General features: G+C 41.7%; 1 pseudogene; it reads left to right on the forward strand.

The window, feature by feature from the left end:
• The first annotated feature begins 1,780 nt into the window (after positions 1-1,780).
• Positions 1,781-19,448, forward strand: LOC137162683 (ovalbumin-related protein Y-like; annotated as a pseudogene).
• The last annotated feature ends 1,065 nt before the right edge of the window (positions 19,449-20,513 follow it).

Below are 20,513 nucleotides of genomic sequence, written 5' to 3' on the forward strand. Positions count from 1 at the left end.
CTTATCATCTAGCACTCCTTGTCAACAGCTGCTCTGGCGCTGGGGAGGTCTCTCTTCTCATGAATCTGCTTTCCTGCCAGTCACTTTAGAGTCTCTCTCCTTCCAGGGTTGCCGCTTGCCACATGGACAGTGACCTACAGAATACTGGTCATCAATCTGCCATCTTCCACGCCACCCAGACTCCTCTTCCACCCCACACTTCTACCATAGTAGCAGCCCCAGAGCTTCTTCCTGGAGTCTGTTAACCCAGCCCAAAAGCAAAACACAGATGTCAGTGAAAGCAGCATCCAGCTTTTTTCCAGGCATGAATTTTAAAACCATCTTGTGTCTCCCTCCTGCTGTAACTTTCCATTCTTCTACAGACTGCTGACTTTCAGGGACTACCCTCCTTGAATCTTGCTCTGTTTGGATCCTCAACTCCACTCCCTCCAAAGGCTTTCTCTCTGTGGGGTGGCCTTCTCTCAGGCCCACTTCAAGAGTGCCCTTTCCCCCTGCTCCATCTTCCATCAAGTCCAGAGTGAAAACTCCCTCCTGAACTTCCCCTGTGATGTGTTACCCTGAGAAATGGAAAGATACCTGTAGTCTTTCTCCCTGTAGCCCTTTTCTACTCTGGGCTTCCTCCTTTTATAAAAATCACCCACATCCTCCCCCAGCTGAAACTCACCTTTAACTTAGCCAAGCCCACACCTCCAAGTGCTGCCACATGTGTGTATTGGTCTTTCTGGCCCACATTAACCATTCCACCACCTGTGTGGGTTAAACACAACATCACACACCTCTGTAAACAGTTCTCTTAAAAAAGAGCAATTTAGTTTTAGGAACATGGATCTTCTCATCTTATTACCCCACATGTGATACATGAAATATGGTGGCAATGGTCAGTCTAGAAAGAGACACAATAAAGAAGAGTGTGTGATTAACATGCAAACAAAGCAGCACCCAGAAACAGAGGAAACAGACAGCACGGAGGAACTTGTAACACTGAAAAGTCTGCCAGCCATTCATTGCCATGTTTGCAGCTGTGCTAGCAGATCAATGACTAGTTCCATTCCAGCCAGATTGACTGGAACACAGAAGCCATGTCTATGCTAGAAAGGCTACAGCTGTAGCTGCACCACTGTAGTGCTGTCGCTTAGACCAGTGTTTCCCAACCAATGTGTCATCAGGCCTGAGCAGGTGTGCCATGGAATTTTTTGAAAAACTACTTGAAGAGTTCTGGATTGGCTCATGAATATCATGAGCTCATTTGGAGATGATAGGGTGATGTGCCTGAAAACAATTAAAGGTATCAGGGTGTGCCATGGAAGAGAAAAGGTTGGGAACCACTGGTTTAGACACTCACTAGAGAAACAAAAGGGGTTCTTCCATTGCTGTAGTAAACCCACCTCTCTGAGTGGCAGTACCTAGGTTGATGGAAGAATTCTTCTGTTGACCTAGCAGTTTCTACACTGGGGTTTAATTAGGCTTAACTACATTGCACAGGGTGTGAAATGTATCAGCTAAGCTGATCTAACTTTGTAGGGTAGATCAGCTGTGATAAACAGCATTATTAGACTGTAGAATTGTGACTAGGTGTGGTTATGTATAATAAAATCATTTGGAGGCCAGTGGGAAAATACAGATGGTCGATAAGAAATCCACAAAATGAGAACTTATTGTTCCTTATTTGCTCAAAAGACTATCACCCACTGCTGGACAACAGGGCAATGTAAACCATGGATTTGATCTTAGCACAACACCAGAATATCCTTTATTTGAGAGAGGAGAGATATCAGTCACCATGCACGCTGTCCAGCATTCTAACAGGATACAAGGACATAAGGCAAAGAGATGGACACCTAGAAGGCAAGCTGGAGTTAGAAATACATCCCCACATGCAGCCCAGGAAACTACTGAAATGCAGAGTTTCATTACCTCTGGTGAAGTCACTGAAGAAGAATCTGGCAAGCTTGAAAGAGGCATCATTACACCCACAGAAACTAACGAGTGGATAAGCTGCCCAGTTGTGGTGAGAAAAGCAACAGGTAAACTGAGGATGTGCATAGATCCCAAACCATTGGAAAAATCACTAGGCATTGCCAATGATTGAGGACATTGAATTATCCAGGGTAAAAGCATTCACTGCTTGTGATGTCAAGAATGGGTTCTGGTGTATAGAGCTAGATGAGCCATTCAGCCACCTGACAACCTTTGTCACACCGTTTGGCAGCTGCCGTGAGTACAAATGTCTATGGGCATCAGCCCTGCCCTTGAAGTGTTCCAGTGTAAATTGAACTGGGCACCTCAAAGTGTAGTTGATAACATTCTTATTGCAGTGGAAGGAGATGTCAACGCAGAGGCAATCCAAAACCTCAGTAGCAAGCTATGACAACTCTTAAACAGGTGCCATGAGTGGAATATTTGGCTGAATGCAGACAAGATGAAAGGGAAAACTGAGGTCCTCCACTCTGGACATTTGAGATTTGGTGGCACAGTGAAAGACTTTTTTTGAGTGTCATTAAGGAAATGCCCTGACCAAAGGGAGTCCAATTGATGGCCAATGATCTTTCCAGATTCTGTTCCCACCTCTTAGAAGCCTGCGAACCCTTGAGACCATTAACTTATAATGATTCAGCCTGGGAATGATTCAGAATGACTTTGTTTTTTAAATTAAACTAATTATAGTTTCACAACAGTTGAAACTGAAACAAAACACATTTTGATCATTTCAATATTTCAAATGACTCGCACAGCCCCTCCCTCCCACCGATTTTTGTTTTGGGCAAGTTCTTTAGCTTGGGAAAATTTTTTGTGAATTTGATCTTTTGTCCCTTTTGGGATGAGAAAATTTTCCCTACCCAGCTCTAATAATCAGCTCTATTAAGAATGGAATATAGAAAATGGGATACCAAGCACAATCATAAAAGACAGAGATTCTTTTACTCGCATTCATTTTACAATCTGAATTTCTTTTAAGACACTGAGTAACCAGTTGAATGTAATTTCTTTTTTTAGAGCAATACTTAAGTGTACTAAGAAACTGTAGAAAGCAGACCTGGAGATTGTTGATATTAAAAATGCTACAGAAGAAGCCGGAGCGTTGCTTAACTCATGGATGGCAAGCCAGACAAATGGTACGGACAGGCCAGGTATTGGCTTGTATTTCTTTTATGTTACCATCATTGATTAGAATCCTGAAGTGTGACAAAACTTCAAAATCAGGAGGAGAAAGGGTTTCTTCCTGTAGTGGACAGTCATGATACAATGGCACGATATATTAAATAGCTTTAAGGAGGAAGTGGCATGGTTAAGATCTGGATCCAAACAAAAGGAAAAACTAAAGTTCTCATGATTCCTTTAGAAATATGAACCTGTTAACTCCCTTTTATTTTCTTTTTTTCTGGAAGTTCAGGAGAGGACAGGAAGTGTGGTAAAAATTGTGACAGCTGGGCCATGGGAATGGTCAGATGGCAATGGCAACTGTAGAATGATAAATCAGAGGGTTGAGGAGTAGTGGGAAGGGCAGAGAGTTGTAACAGAGGTGAAGGAGATACAGGGAAGCAGGAAAAAACGGGTCCACTATTTGGGATTTTTCCCCACCAGCTTCCTCTATTCCTCCACCAGAGCAGCACCCTCCTTCTCATTCTCCCCCTTCTCCACCAGTCTATTCCTTTTCCTCACTCCTAAAACACTTACCACTTTGGAAGGAACAATCAATTGCACAAATACAAAATGGGAAATGACTGCCTAGGAAGGAGTACCGGTCAGCTGACCCAGATTAGGGTGGTGTAACCTAGTGGCCAGAGCAGCAGGCCTAGTGACCGGGATCAGAGCCATAGTCAGTCGTCAGGAGCCAAACCCCAGGGTAAAACCAGAAGGCAGAAACAGGGTACCAGAGCCAAGGGTCGAGCTAGAGTCTGTGGTTAAGAGCCAGACCCAAGGGTCAAACCCGAGATCAGGAAATGGAGCGAGTGGGGTAGCAGGCCAGGTGGGGTTCAAGGCAGGGACAGGGCAGAGGCAAGGCTGGGTGTGAGGCAGGAACAAGGTAACCTAGAAGCAGGCACAGTGGTGGTGCATGAGCATTGAAAAACCAGTATGCTTAAGTGCCAGCGCACTGTCCTCTGCAGCCAGTCAGGGTGTGTGGCTAATCAGGCAGCCTGCCACAGACCAGCTGTACTGATGAGGCTGCCTGGAGACTAGCTCTGCTGCGGGCCCTGATCCTGACAGTGCTGCAGAAAAGGAGCTGGGGGCTACAGTGGATCACAAACTAGATAGGAGTCAACAATGTAACACTGTGGTAAAAGGGCGAACTTAATTCCAGGCAGTATTAGCAGGAGTGTTGTAAGCAAGACAAGAGAAATAATTCTTCCTCTCCACTTGGAACTGATAAGGCCTCCACTGGAGTACTGTGCCCCGTTCTGAGCACCACGCTTTGGGAAAGATGTGACAGACTGGAGAAAGTGCAGAGGAGAGCAAGAAAATGATTAAATGTCTAGAAAACATGACCTATGAGGAAACATTGAAAAAAATAAGGTTTGTTTAGTTTGGAGAAGAAAAGTTTGCGGGAGGACATGCTCACAGTCTTCAGCTACATCAAAGATTGTTGTAAAGAGGAGGGTGATAAATTGTTTTCCTTACCACTGAGGACACGACAAAAAGCAGTGGGCTTAAATTGTAGCAAGGGAGATTTAGATTAGACATTAGGAAAAACTTCCTAACTGTCAGGGTAGTTAAGCACTGGAGCAAAATACCAAGGGAAGTTGGGGAATCTCCATTATTTGAAGGTTTTTAAGAGCAGGTTAACAAACACCTGTCTGGGATGCTCTAGATCAGGGATGGGCAAAATACAGCCCACAGTCCAGATCTGGCCCAGCTAACATTTCTGTCCAGACTGCCATCCAGGGAAGTGACCAGCCAAGAATTACTAAACTGCCCGATGCTCCAGTTGCCAAGGTAACTGGAGTGTTGGGCAGCTTAGTTTCAAATTCGTGGAGTGGCCCTCTGTGAAAATTACTGCCCACCCTGCTCTAGACAATACTTAGTACTAACTGAGTGCAGGGGACTGGACTGGATGACCTACCGAAGTCCTTTCTAGTCCCACATTTCTATGATCCTGTTTTGCTAGAATAGAGAACCCATCAGGGAGGATTCAATATTGCTCTATTGAATATTAGAACACTGGCCTATGCCCCAGTGCAAGTTGCTTATTTGTTAGTTATTGACACAACAGAAAGGGAATCCCCACCCAAAAAAAGCTTACGATCTGCGGTCCTCCATGGATCTAGGTCTGCATGGACTAAATTTTGTGTCTATGTAGTGCTCCTGGCAGGATCAGAGTTGAGGGGGCAGAAAAAGACAGATATACTGAGGAATCTAGGGAAATCAGATTTGTAACCTATCTTTTTTGAGTGACTGTGTAAATTAGAAGTATGGTTAATTACTTATATGGGATAGTGATAATTTCTGGGATAACAGAGCTGTCAGCTAATACTTAGAACTCCTTATCAGTTTTACTGAATACAATATAATCAGACATTCATAGATTATAAATCCAGAAGGGACCACAGTGATCATGGAGTCTGACCTCCTGTATAACATGGGCCATAGGACTTGCCTGAATTAATCATTATATCCCTCATCTTATTTCAGAAATATCATGCCAGTGGTACAGATTTAATAGGTTTGTATTAACTAACCCACCAGGCTCCAGCAATCTGATTAGAATTCTAACTACCATCCTTTATAAAGATGGAAACGGGGCCACAACAACAATGTAAACTCTGAGATGAAAGTTCATAGCTTCAAAGAATCCACAAAAACCAACCAACCAAATCACTATACTTAATTTAGCGAATTGTCAAATGAACACATATTATGGTATTTTCCTCCCTGATTCTCTGCTAAAGATCTGACCAAAAATGTGTTTGGTCCAGGCTCTATGGTGACGTCTACTGCGCTGGTCTTAGTTAATGCCTTTCACTTCAAAGGAAAGTGGGAGAAGGAATTTAAGTAAGAAGACACCAAAGAAATGCCTTTTAGGCTGAATCGGGCATGATACATGAATACACCTATTACTTTTAATAGATTTACCTATCATATTGTAGACGCCAAAAAGACCACAGTCTAGAAACTATACCAGATCTAGTTTTACTTCAGATTTATTCAGGTCATCTTTCTTTCAGTGCATTGTATTCCTCATAGGGAACTTTCCTATTAACTACATTCCTAATACTATGTCCTGCCAATACAAATGTGCAACCAAGAAAAATGAGACCAAAGGATCTCTCAGAAAGAGTCTTGTTCTACGATATTATTCAGTTAGTTTTAAGCAGACGTATGGGCTTGTGTTTTTAAAAACATGTTTTCTCACATTTATTTTTCAGCAAGTAAGCAAAGCTGTGCAGATGCTGCATCACATTGGTTAATTTAATTTGCCTGCATAGAGACAGAGAAGATCCAGATTCTGGGACTTCCAGATGCTAACAGTCAAATGAGTATGATCATACTGCTACCAAATGATGGCTCTGGCCTTGATGAGATAAAGTTCAGTCAGTCCCTAGAAGTTACCTCAAGACACTCTTTAATAGAATATAACTTGTTCATTATAGTGCCTTCCATAGCCAAGGTATCCCAAAACAATTCACAAAGTACAGATTTGGACTTTGGCAATGTGATAGCTGTGTAGGCAAATAAGGAGGCTTACATGAGGTCAACAATCACAAGGGCCAAGCATTGGGTGTTAGAATATGTTTGATTGGAATGAGTTCCCATCCAGCACAGGAAGGGTTCTTAGTAACAAAGCAACTATTATCCGTGTACCTTGGCTTTCAAGAGGTCTAATTTCCTACATGACTGTATACTGACATGCACTAAGGCTGGTCAAACCATATATATTGGCTTTACTATATGTTGTGGTAATTTTTAAGTTAAGTTTGATGATGCACAGTATTCATTTCATTCAATAGGTTAACAAAGAGCAAGTACCACTGTGCTGCATATGTTGAAAGTCTGTGTTGGCAAATGCACATTTATGCTGGAGTTTTCACACAAAATGTTCTCTCTCAACAATTTTATGTAAAAGCTTTCAAGCTGTTCACAAGCTGAAGTACAGAAATTTGTCCACAAACAAAGTAATAAGGATCATGCTGTGACATACCAGGGTATAATCCAGACCAATGAGTAGCTGTCTCACTCCTTTTCTGTCACCCTGTGTGCCCTTTACAATGCCTTGCTGCATTAGCCACCAACCTGGACTGCTCACAAACAGCCTCTAGCATGTAAGTCACTCCGAGCCATGCCTGAGTGTGCTGCAGTCAGCCAGCCACACCTTGGCACTTACCAACTTTAAGGATTACCACAGGGCGATCTCAGCACACTACCAGTCCCAGATTTTCCTCCAGGAACGAATGTTCTGTAGTGCCCAGCTCTCTTCTGGACAGCACATGTTTATTAAATCCTTTATTCCTTTAAGGGAATAATATCTACACAACTTGTTACCGCAAATGGAGTTACCCAGACACTTCAACTTGTACACACGGGCTATATAAAACAATACAACAAGCTTCCTAACTACAAAGAAAGAGATTTTATACGAGTACAAGTAATGAGGCATAAAAGCCAGAAATGGTTACAAGAAAAATAAAGACAAAATGCTTACTGGTGTCTAATTTAACAAACCATATTGGATTGAAAGCAAAGTTTTCTTACCATATGTTTTCAGCATTCTTACTGACCAAACTCTTTAGGTCAGGACCCCTCTCCCAGAGTGCAGCGGCTGCCTCCTTTGTCTTTTCAGGTGCAGAGAATACAATGGGCAAGGAGAAAGAGAGAGAGAGAGGGTGGCTGCCCCTTCTTTTTATAGTCCTGTCCCCCCTTTGAGAAGCATTTCCAGCTGGGAGCTAGGCAACAGGCAGTCTATGTGGAAGGGAACTCCATGCTGTTTCTTTGCTAAAATGTAGATTTTTTTTTGCCCCAGCCCCTTTTTCTGCCAAAGAATGGCCACATAGCAGGGAATGGTCCATCAGTCTTCTTTACACTGGCTGAGGCATCAGCCTGCTCTTTGTCTCTCAGGAACTGGTTTGGCCACTCCTTAGACTTATCTGGAAAACATACTTTTAGTTATGATTTCAGCTTATGTTCATGCTTATAATGTTGCTCTGGGCGCTTTGCCATGATATTATTGATCAGCAAGTTTTGAGTTTTTAAATGATACCTCACAAGACATACATTGTAGAAAGATTTTTGCAACAGTGTGTAGCACGTGAACACAGGGACATATTCTCTCACAGATGCTGTGATGTGATATAAAAAAGATGTTTTTAGTTAAAAAAAAAAAAAAAAAGAAGATAGACCAACTTATTAATTCTGCACTTCTATGTGGAGAGTTGAGTTCTATTGCAAACAGATTATGGGACTCAAAGGACCAAATCTATTAGGGTAATAGAGATAAAATGATGTAAGTGAGGGCATAGTTTAATTCGTCAAATCCTATAGCTTCTCTTACATAGGGGCTGAATAAGCATCTAAGAAAAACACTTGACATGCATAAGTCAGAAGTACTGCTGTGTGGTTATTAAGGAGCATATTTGGCACATGGCAGATCACAATTACTAAATTTAATAATTTACGTCCAGATTAGTGAAAGACAGCTTTCAACATAGATGCATTCATTAGCTGCCTTCCCTCAGTTGGTTCAGTATTTTGCAGCTTTTGATCCATATTTGCATGATTCTGATATCCCTGTTTTTGTCTTGATAGCCTGAAAGTACAATCACCTTTGAGAAATTAACCATGTGGACCAGTTCTACTAACATGAAGAAGAGAGAAGTGAAAGTATACCTACCCCGGATGAAGTTGGAGGAGCAACAGAATCTCAAATCAATTTTAACAGCTTTGGATATGGCTGACCTATTTACTCATGCAACTGATCCCTCTGGCATATCTACAGAAGGGGGCCTGAATGTGTCAGAAGTAATCCATCAGTCCTATGTCGATATTAATTGAGAGGGCACTGAGGCAGCAGGTGCCACTGGAGCGGTTATTGTAAAAACCTCTTACATACCTCCTGTAGTGCTTCATGCTGATCATCCTTTCTTCCATTTCATACATCACAAAAAATCCAACATGATTCTCCTCCCCTAATAAAGCAACAATTAATTAACACAGAGGGCATCAGCATATTGGTAGTTTCATTATGAACAGCAACTGGATATATAGTGCTGTATTTCCTTTCTGTTTCTTTTCTCAGCACATTAATTGTATTTTGTCTGCTCTTTGTCAGTAACCAGGAGCAATGACAGGAACTGACTGCACCAGATCTGGATATTCAGCAGTTCTGATCTCATCTACAAATCATAGCATTTATCTGTATTTTTTTAGGAATCTTTCTGGTCTGTCTATTTCACTCCTGCTCTCCTCCCATTATTAGCTGAACTACAGAATAATAGTGTGACTATCAGCAGTGTGAATACTTAAGGCTGAAACGGTTCTTGCTGTTTATTTCCTTTGGGGCTGGATTTTCACTTGCTTGGTCTGAGCCCAAAGAGGACTTGTATTTTTTTGAAAATTTAAACAGACTCCACCCAGCTTATTGAGAGTTGCTTAAGTAACAAAAATACTGACACCGATTCAATCTGCATGCTTAGGAACAGCACTGGATCAGAGCTTCAGGATGAATCTAAAGCCATGTCAGATGTGTAATTTAAAAGGAAGGAAGTAAATACAAAAAGCACAGAGGGCGTTGAAAGGCCTTATTTTTGCAGGTAACAAAGAAGCTGAATACAGAACTCTACAAAACAAAGAAAGGAACCTTGGAATTACTAACCATATTTGTACAGCAGTTTTTGTTACAAGTTGTAAGCACTTTTGGCCCGGGGCTGTCTGGTCCTATACGTATGAATGGATCCTGACTGGGGCCTCTGGGTGTTAGCACAACAAAAAAAGTTCTGGCTTGTGCTGTTTAAAGAGATTTGAATGGGAACACTTTGCACTGCTAGTGGCTGTGTCTATTTCAACTGAGATTGTTGGACTCTCTTAGCAATGTATTAAACACAAAGCCACTTTCCTTGGCCCAGCGAGCAGACTAACCGGCAGCTTCTCCACTTGTACTCTACACACGTCTGTTAGACGTTTGGAAATCTTTCGGTGCTCACTTGAGTTAGCAAATGAAGATTACATTAAATGCTAGTCATTTTAAAGAGTCCTGCGTTGCAGTGATGCTCTACCCTGCTGGTAGGTGTTTCCGCAGATAAGCATTCAACCCAGAAATACTATTTTCTGTACAAAGTGACATTTTTTGAACCAATCCATTTTCACTGTATCCTGCCACAACAATTATCCAATGAAGCAGCCAAGAAAAATGGACACACTATCCACGTATTTCTTTCCCTCAATAAATCCCAGTTATTCCAGCTCTATATCTGATAGTAGCAGTGACAGTGAAGTGTCAGTAATGTTTTTGTCCAAATAATTGATGGGCCATCGATGTCTCAGACAGATGATTATCCTTTCACAAATTTTGGCAAAGAAATCTAAACTGAAAAGCAGGCTGCCCATCCAATAACAATTTGTACTTAAAAGGAATTCTTGCCCCCACTTCTGGAACTATCAGGGAAAGAAAACAAAAATGAAACAGCCTAGAATCAACATTTTGTCAGGGCCAAACAGGACTTGAACCGCAATATTTTCCATTCTAACTTTAAAATATGCAATTTTTGAGTGAGCTGAGAGTATGAGAAGCTTTCATCGCCCTAATTAAGGAGAATAGTGTTGAGACATTTAATGTCTTGTAAAATTTTAGGAAATGACTTGTGCAACACTTTGAATAACTAGTTTGGCTACTTAATTTAAATGTACTGATTTAGCCTCCTAAACGTTTTTAATGGGATTAAAAGGACTGTGTGTGATAGCACTTGCCACAGTCAGGATGTGTTGTCTGAGCACTACTGTAGTACAATTAAACAGCAAACACTCCTTGTCCCAAGTTGTTACATATAAACATGAAAGTTCCCATAACTTAGCACTGAGACTCAGACTGAAGTATACGGAAAAGTCATATCTGTGAAAAACCAAGTCAGCCACTAGAGGTCAGGCTCTGAACAGGTGCTAAAATTAACCAAAACCGTTCCTCTCCAAATCCACCTTCTTTAGCCCATTTAATCATCTGTTCATCCCAAGCTCTATTAGACCATCTTTCAAACACCCTAAAATTGGGAATTTGATTGGATTAGGATTAGTCCACTGCAAAGACAGGCGCAAACTGTAAATTCTGCTCTAGCTCTGGGTTTGGACAAAATGTCAGTGAAAACTGCATTCCATCTGTCCAGGGGAATAGAGTGCCAGATACTGTCTATATTTACACCTCTCCAACTATCCAAGTTCCAGATATCAGTTTAGGTGTACAATATGATTTCCTTTAGTCTTGTTGGGGTAAGAGTTTGGGAGGAAGGCTATGCACATGGCTCACCAGACACACAATATATTCTGGGGATTTTACTGATGCAAATGGCTTGTATTTAGAACTGTTCTTATTTCATATGTTTACAAACAAAACCAGATTATTCAAAATTTCACACCTTGTATACTGAAAGAGAACTCAATGCTTTCCGAAATACAGGGACAAGTAAATAAAACTGGCAAGGAGTTTTCCATTGATTTTCAGTGTATTTTCAAACAGCACTAGGGTATATGTAAAGAATAGTCATATTAAGGCAAAAAACAATATTTAATGTAGACAGGGCCAATATGTTATGCTTTCCATCTTTGATTTACTCACTCTCTTTTATAACTGAAGCTAGAAAGAGAACTGGCTAATAAGTTGTTTTCCAAGTGGAGTAGCAGAGAAGTGATGGAGAAAGCTATAGCAGACATGCATCCACTGGGGATCAAGTTGGAAGCAAGTATTACTTCAATCCACTTTGATCTGTACATGAATGAAAGATGCTTTCAATCCACACCAAGCTGATTTTACAAGGCACTGCCATTGGATCTTTTATGGTGCCATATTGGTCTGGTGCCAACACACAATTTGTAGCAGAACACTTATCTCTCTTTTTTATGAAGCATAACAAGACCAAGACCACCCTTTTCTTTAGCAGACCTCTGTGCCCCTTAAGAAGTGTAACTTGCTGTTACCAAACAGGATCTTGCAGAAGCATGAAAGTATCACGAGGTTATTTTCTTGAATGTCTAAATACTTTTTCTTCACTTTCCTATATCTTGGTCAATAGGAGATTCAGAAACAGCAAACAGGGCAAGTGACCCTATTACATTTAAAGAGAAAAAGGTGTTACTGTCCTAATGTATTTTGCGTGGACCTGATACTGGTAGTAGTGAATTTCAACTTAAATTCTCAACAGTAATGTGCTAATTCTTTCTTCCAATGACTGCTTTAAACTGCAGCATTTCTAGACTTTTGTAGTTGTTCACTACAGTAAAAACAGGCTTCATTTGAAAAATACATCTCAGCAGCAAAGTAATTAAATGTAGAAACAACCCCCACATCCCGATTCACTGACGTAATGCACAGGCATGACTAGAAAGAGGATTTTAATGAAGACTACAAACAAATCTCTACACTAGCGAAATAAGCATTTACATTGTGTCCATCTTTATCTGACCAAGAACTGACAAACTGTCACTGGGCATTCTCTGTCCTATATGCTCAAAGATTCACACCTTTGAAAAAATTTCAGGTTTGGGACAAATTCTGGCACCTCAAGTTCTCTGATACAATGGATATTTATATATGTCTTTAACCTTACACAGGTGAACAGTCCCACTGAATTTAAATCAGTGGGACTACTTGCCTGCATGAAATTAAGCACGTGTTTGCACGACTGGGGCCTTACTCTGACTCTGTAAGAAAGTGAGTGAGTTAGGGTCCCAGAATCTGACCGAATTGCCTGTTGAGGGCCCAATTATTCAAACACTTATGTGTCTGAGTAACTTTATTCATGTGAGTAACATTACTTAAAAGAGCAGGAAAGAACTAGGCCTGAATTTGAATTCTGAATTTGAATTTGACTCCTTACATAGAAATGTAGCTCAAATAATGCTTCGTTATTTGTTTCATGCTACATATTCTTAGTTTGTTTCAAAGACGTTTTCCCCCTCTCGCCACACACTCTTTGCTAGTGTATGCCTTTTCCCTGTGCTCCCTTCCCCCTGCCACGATATTTTTAAAAATAAAGACGCCGATAAGTACGCTAAAGTAATGTAGACTGAAGGGCTCACCGTTTTTGTGAAGTGAGATTGGGCACCATTTCTGACTGGTCCTACGAATGCCATGCTCCAAAAAGCCTGTCCTAACCTGATTTCAACTATCCATTTGATTATCATGTATTTATAAATATGAGCAAAAGATCCGTCCAGAGCTAGAAATCAGTTGAAACAGTCCACAGCATCCACACTCAGTGCAATTCTTCTGCTGATGCCCAAGTAACCCAGTGACGCAAGGGGAGAGGATGGTATCGAGGTCCAGATTCTCTGAGGGCTCAAATATGGAAATTAGATTTCAGAAAGAACATTAAGAACTCCCCGAACGTCATACTTCACTCTATGGGTGAGTAAAAAAAAAAGTATACTGTTGATTCCAAGACAAACTATTAAAACATTTGATGTGACTGAGCAAAGAATTAGGAATGCAGAAGCTCAAGAAGAGATGTGTAAAGAAATGGCTGATATCAGGAAAATGGTTGATGTGACAATAAAACTGAGGTTCTGGACATTATAGAATCTGAAAATAACTAGCATATAGAGGTACGTGTTGATGAATTTGGAAGAGCTTGCAGAGCCCATTGGGCTGAATCAAAAGAAAATGAGCCACCCAGAGCTCCAATCACCAGATTCCTGGTGTCACAGGTTTGCTGCTCTCTTCAGATAGACTAAGTGCAGCGTCCCTGGCCTGGAGCAGGTGAATCTAATCCAGCTAATTAAAGAGGGCTGGGTTACACCTGGGTCTATAAAAAGCTGCTAGTAGCCAGTTGGGGGGAAGGACTGTGGCAAACTGAGTCCTGAGCAACAAATCCCACAGAGGAGTGGCGCTAACTCAAACGGTGCATTCTTCAAGCAAGGAGTGGATCAGGGAAGCAACCCTGTGGCTGCTGTTCCAAGGGGGTGAGCAAAGTTAGCTGAGGCTAAGAAACAGACAGTAGCTGAAGTGTCAGAGACCCCTGGGAGGGGTGGCCCTGAAGCCTGGGGATCAGGTAAGATTTTGTTCTGGTTGCTTAAATGTTGTCATAAAAGAATAAACCTCCTTGACTGGGATAGGGGGTAGTAGTGCAAATTTTTTAGCCAGAGTGCAGTGGCGGTACAGTGACACCTGGTATTTCAGAGAAAATAGCTTGTCCAGCAAGGAGCTAGAAAAATGGAGAAACTGCAATACAGTAATGGTACACAAGTCGTTGAGTAGTCTCAAAGCAGTCTGGAAGCATTCCATAAAAGAAGAAAACGGACTGAACACCAAGACACTTTTAACAAAGAACCGTCTTGAACCTGCTGGGCGGTACCTTGAACGTTCATATTTCAGTAGGAGGAAGAGAGAAGACACTTTAATATGCCACAAGCACTGAAAAGCCTTCCGGCTCTGCAGAATCAGCATGCAGCTCCTACATAGTCCATAAAGGACGTAAAGCTCCTTTGACTGTTTGTCAGATGTGCAAAAGGGAAAATAAGTGTGTTTCATCATTGCATGTTTCCATGAATATACGGGTTTGTTCAGAAGTGTAAACAGAGTTGGGTTATTTTTTACTAAGAATGGGCAGAGGGAAGGAGGTGAGGGATAGGGGAGGATGTTCTATATTTGAAGACGAGGCATGAAGAATGCCCAGCCCCAGCTGGAGCAGCTGTACTGACCACCACATCGTCAATGTGGCACAGTGCAAGAAGCCACCGCAAGAACACGTCTGCCTCTCCCATACTGGGCTGATATTTCAGTGTCTATTAAGCTGTTAATTTATTTCTCCCCATATAAACCAGAAGTGCTTTCTAATACCCATAAACAGGGAAGGAGGCCAGATGGTAAGCACACATTAATGTGAGCTGGAATTGTTCACATTCTGTCCTAGAAAAATATAGTGAAGATACAGCGCCGTGAAGGAGGGGGCACAACTTGACAGAGCAGGGTGCCGGGGTAAAGAGAAGGTAGGGAAGCCAGGCGTAGGAGGTATTCTCTCTCTCTCTCTCTGTGAAATCTGGGAAATACCAGCTGTTTGTTGCAATTTGGCTCATTCAAAATGGCAAAGACATTTGGCTTTCAAAAGAGCCCCCCCCCCCCCCCCAGGGATTCCCAGGAGGCTGCAGGGAAGTTTTGGGGCTGGCTCCCACTCTCCAGCCTCAGTGCTTGCTGCCCAGGTGCCCCTGCACACGCAGCCCCAGGGAGGATGGGGGGCCCGGGAGCAAGGGACAGAGAGCAGATTGGGACCAAGCACAGCCCTTCAGGGAGAGGGAGCAGCAAAGCTCTCGGATCAGCACAGCTGGAGGAGGGATGACCCCCAACATCCCAGTGGCCGGGAGCCAGCTCCCACCTATCAGCTTTGCTCCCTTCTCCAGGCAAGGTCCACACAGCAGCAGAGAGTAGCTGGAGCAGGAAATGGGAACACACTCAGCCAGGTAGTAATGACACTTCCAGCCGCTGTGGTGGCAGCCTGTTCCTCAGCCTCTGGGAACTCTGGGATACATCAGGAGGACTTCTGGGACCTGAGTCATGCCAGAGGCATGTGCACACAGGAAACCAATAGGGCTCGGACTCTAGGTCCCAACTTAACATGGTCTGGGAACCTCCAGATCTGCAGGATCCTGGACCTTATGTCTGAGCCCTAGGTTAGCACATTTGCAGTGTGGGAGAGGGAAAGGGGGGTTTGGCTTGAGCCCAGATTCAGACCCAGGCTTAAATTGCAGAATAGACATATCCTCAGTGTCAAACTGAGACACTGAAGTATCAGTAACCGAGTAACACAGGCAAGAAAATGTAACCTTAATTTTTAACTATATTGTTTTAACCTGATCCTTTAAAAGTGATAGTTGTCTGCCTTGTTGCAGAACACAACTAAGCCTGTGCAGATGATGTACCAGAGACGGAAATTTAATTGGAGCTACATAAAAACAAGGCGCACGCACATGGTTGAGCTCCCATATGTCAATAATGACCTCAGGATGCTCATATTTCTGCTGGATGACATCAGTGATGACACCACTGGCGTAGCAATGGTAAAGAAATTAAAACCCTGATCATATTAAAAAGGGGGATTCAATTGTTTTTATACCCTAGATGTTCACATGGCTGCTGTCTGATGGTAATTCAGGCAACAATCTTGTATTAGGAACTGGTGAAAAAATCTGGCTGAGGAAAAAATAAGGACAGACCCAAAACATTGTCTAACACTCAGAACCTGAACCTTTTAGAACGTTAACAAGATTTTCATGTTCCCGACACCTATGCACTTCCTGCTGTCATCCAGTCCTAGAAACAGAAGCCTCAAAATCCTGCAAGAAAGGCAGTTCTTTCAGCCCAAGCAAAGCCAGAGACTACTAGAACCCTTGGCAATAGCCAGGATAGATGGGAACACTTCATATTAAACAATCGCTACATATTTGAAGGTTTGCCCAGCAGATATCTATAAGGACACCAGAGCCTGCAGCGCCAATGTACTGATCCTGCCGTCCTTACTTAGGCAAGACTCCCATTAACTTTAATTGGAGTTTTGTGGGAGGAGAGAGTGGAGGGGCGGAAGCTCTGCTGGATCAGTTGCAAGAAGAAATGAAGCTGATGGCATTTCCATCATCCTAGTTCTTTTCCAGCTCCCCTCTTGAAGAAATCCTAGATGGCCTGATTTTCACATGTATTTTCATATGATAAATATTTTAAATAAAGAAAAATGTCACTTAGAACAACTCAGCTAACAAATAGTGACTATGTATAAGTGCAATTAATTAACAATCAGACTTTTCTGGTATATTGAATTTGCATCAGCTAGAATGCCAAAAGCTGAGCAGCTACAACAATAAAGCAATTGCGTTACTATCATGTAAACAGGACTCTGCTATTATTATGCTACAAATATTTAACACTGAAAATATTCACTTTGTGGGGTCAGAAAGGAATGTCCTTCCAAGTAAGCTTAGCAGAGACCCTCTGCAGCGTGGGGTTTTCACCATCCTCTCCAACGTGGGGCCTGGGTCACTTGCTGGTTTGAACTAAAGTAAATGCTGGGTACTTTGTAACTTGAAATCTTTAAATCAAGATTTGAGGATTTCATTAAATCAGCCAGAGCTTATGGGTCTATTGCAGGAGTGGGTGGGTATGATTCTGTGACCTGCAAAGTGCAAGACGTCAGACTAGATGACCATGATCATCTGTTCTGGCTTTAAAGACTGTTTAAAATCTTCCAGTTACTGCACTAACCTGCTGTATGAAAACACACTGCTTTACAGTGGAAGAAGAGAGCTGTAAACTAGTAAGAAGCTTTTCAGTGATCGTCACTGAATTTATAAACAAGCTCTACAATTCCTGCATTTAGGATTATGAAGGACATCAAGGTTTAGAAAGTTTTACTTTCAATGTGTAATTTTTGATTCTCTCTTTTTTAACTAACTGTAGCTAGAAAGAGACTTGACGTATGAGAAATTATCCCAATGGACCAACTCAGAAATGATGGAGAAAACTGAAGTAGACGTGTATCTGCCCAGGATCAAAATGGAAGAGAGTTATGACCTTAGATCTACTTTGAGCAGCATGGGGATGCGAGATGTCTTCAGTCCGGACCGAGCTGATTTCAGAGGGATGTCTGAGGAAAACGATCTAGTTTTGTCCCATGTTTTTCACAAGTGCTTGTGGAGATCAACGAGGAAGGCACTGAGGCTGCAGCTGCCACTCCAGCTTCCATGACATCACGAAGTCTCCTTTTTGCCATTCAGTTTGCAGCAGATCACCCTTTCCTCTTCTTCATCAGGCATAATAAAACTAAGACCATCCTCTTCTTTGGCAGATTCTGCTCCCTGTAAAAACTCAGATTTCTGTTACTAAACAGGATCTTGCAGCAGCAGGACTGTACCACAAAGACATCGCCTCGGGTGTCCAAATAGCTTGCATCATTTGTCTTCACTTCCTGTATTATTGGCCAATGTTGGGAAACAACAAATAGTGCAAATTGCCAAGCAATCTGCTCTTGTGTTCATGTAGTTAGAGAACTTGATAATGACAGTATTGGCTATATAATTCTCAAATGCTCAGTAGAAATGCACTGGCTGCTTTTTAGAAAGAGTTCAATAAACAGTCATTCTCAGTACAACCACAAAGCAGAAAAACAATCCGATATCAAGAAATACATCTCAGAAATAAAACCATGACTTGTGCAGAAGGGATACAAAGAGTACACAAGCAGGGTCAAATCTTCAGCAGGTCCAAATTGGAACACCTCCACTGAAGTCATTGGAGCTAAACCAGTTACACCAGATGAGGATCTGGCCCAAAAAGTCTCATGAATTATACTGACTTAACATAGGCTGAGCTAGCAATGCAATAAAACAATTTTGAATATAAATGTTTTGTAATCTTTACATTTCTACTGGCATTTTTTCTTGTTCGCAGACTGCTTCAAAGTGTTCTGTTTCCTGTGCAGGGAACATACCAATGGGCAAGTGCTATACAAAAAATAACTGAGTAAAGTATAAGTAATAAAATGCATTTTTCTTAAAACAGTCTGCTTTATAAGAATTTTACTTTCAGCCAGCATCATACTAGGGACTAATTCTCCACAGCCTTCCTCTAGTTTAATGATGGAGTAATCTCACTGAAATCAATGGAGTCACACTGGTGAAAAACAAGACAATGGAGAATCAGGCCCTAAATATTTATCCATAATTATCTTGCAGTATTTCTATGAATAACCATATCATCATTCGTGTTGGTGCTGTTTGTTCTAATTTAGTAATCGTTTACAGTGGAATAAAATACTAGAATCACAGAGCTTATGGAGGGATTTCCTAGGTTCTCTGGAGATGCTTCTATCTCCTTGAATTCAGGGCAGAGATTAAATAAACTGGGTACACTGGTGAATCTCCAGGTATATTCAAAACATTGCCACTCGCCTGCAAGCACTTTGGAAGTCAATACTACTAGGAAGCAGCACACACCTCTCTTCTGGGTTCTGCTTCCTGAATGGGAAAAGAACAAACTTGAAATGACATTACATCAGACTTGGTTTATTTCATTATTCTCACTATGACTGAACAAACATTTCCTCTAAATACTGTCCTGTTGAATATAACATGATAAAGCTGAATGCTAAAATGTAACCCCAAAGTCGTCCCTATTATGGTATATGGCTACACAGACATACTTTCAAGAAAAGCACTCCTTCATACAGCTAATAGGCTTGGATTTTCAAAATAGAAAGCCAGCCTATGCAGGGTGAGGGTACCTGTGCAGTTAAGAATTCTTTTTCTGCTATCTCTGAGAGCAGGAACTCCTGGCTGAATAGGGGCTATTAATTTTCATGCTGGGTCTCAGCATGAAGCAAAAAGAAACCTTTATATTTTAAAAAAATGTTTCAATCCCTCAGCCTCCAGTGCGCTGAGTATGGATCATTTTTTGCACCAAGGGGTGTTCTTTAGTCCAGCCTTTAAAATAAAAAGGGATATTAGCCCTCATCCTTCAGTACACACAGCAACCACTGACTGCATCGAATCAGAGAAAAACTTCCAACATGGGAGTATTTTAGTGCTTATTCCACACATTCTTTGACAGGCCCATTTTGAGGGTCTCCCATCCTCCACTTAAACGTCTAGTATTGATCACTGCTGGAGACTGAATACCAGGCTCACTTGGACTGTTTGTCTGATCTGGCATGGCAGTCTCTATATTACTAACTGTTTTCAATGAGGATGGTGGAGTCCCAGGTCCTAATTGATCCCTGCATTACTCCAGTCTTACATGGATATGCCTCATAGATGTCAACTGAAATTTATAGAGTGACAGTGATTTAAAACTGCAATAATGCAGTGGAGAATCAGGCCACACAGTACACCCATCCAGAAGACAGACAGACATTTGTGTCATAAATTAAACACTAACTGCACTAATTTTAAACAAAAGTCTCACCACTGCCAAAAAGAGAGTTGCAATGGACAACATAACCTGCCATTCTTACAGTAGGTCACTTTGTGGTATTTTTGCTTATCCTTGTACCTAAAATATCAGCTCTAGAAGGTCATTGTATTCATCTTCTAACTCTAAGATTGCTGTTTAAAATACATACAATGGGTCAATCTTCAGGTCAAACTTTACAGCAAAAAGTTCTAGAAACTGGTGGGGAGAAGGGGTAAGTTTAGGTGGGGAAACATAGGGCACTAGGAGTGCAGAATGCAGGCTAGAAAGAAAGGGGGCTGCAATTTTATTTTATTTCTAAACTTATTGCCAAACAAATATACAGTATGTCAACAATCTGGTCAAACTTTACAACAGAAAGTTCTGGAAACTGGTGGGGAGGAGGGATGAACCTATGTGGTGAAAATCTCAGTGGTGAAACATGTAGGCC

This window comes from Emydura macquarii, unplaced genomic scaffold (assembly GCF_026122565.2).
Source record: "Emydura macquarii macquarii isolate MOO-44397 ecotype Brisbane River unplaced genomic scaffold, CSIRO-AGI_Emac_v2 contig_2452, whole genome shotgun sequence".
Lineage (NCBI taxonomy): Eukaryota > Metazoa > Chordata > Testudines > Chelidae > Emydura > Emydura macquarii.